Source organism: Miniopterus natalensis, chromosome 6 (genome assembly GCF_054644295.1).
Source record: "Miniopterus natalensis isolate mMinNat1 chromosome 6, mMinNat1.hap1, whole genome shotgun sequence".
Taxonomy (NCBI): domain Eukaryota; kingdom Metazoa; phylum Chordata; class Mammalia; order Chiroptera; family Miniopteridae; genus Miniopterus; species Miniopterus natalensis.
In genome coordinates, this window is record NC_142086.1 from 32,868,420 (window position 1) to 32,868,798 (window position 379).

The window sequence follows — 379 nt, forward strand, 5'->3', positions numbered from 1 at the left end:
CTAGGCTACCTGGGCTCTGCTCAGAAGAGTAAGGCGATTTACCTAGGAGAAATTATTCTGTAAAACTCGGCTTTGGAATATTGCGCAATAGAAATATGTATCCAAAACTCAGGTTAAATAAGATGACTTACTGAGGTCATACAACTCCTGTCATTTCAAGTTGCTCACTAGCCTTCCCCCAAGTCCCCAGGGGGCCATAACTAAAGAGACACATTGCGTGAAGTCACAGAAAGCTTGCGGTGTCCCAAAGTGAGTTTCTTCTCTATATCCAAGCCTCCTGCTCTGTAGCCACACCCTTTGGGGTAACGGGATTCCTTCTGTTAGGTCCACAAGGTCTGACCTCTCTCGGGGTCAGCACACGCACATACCAGTTTATGTC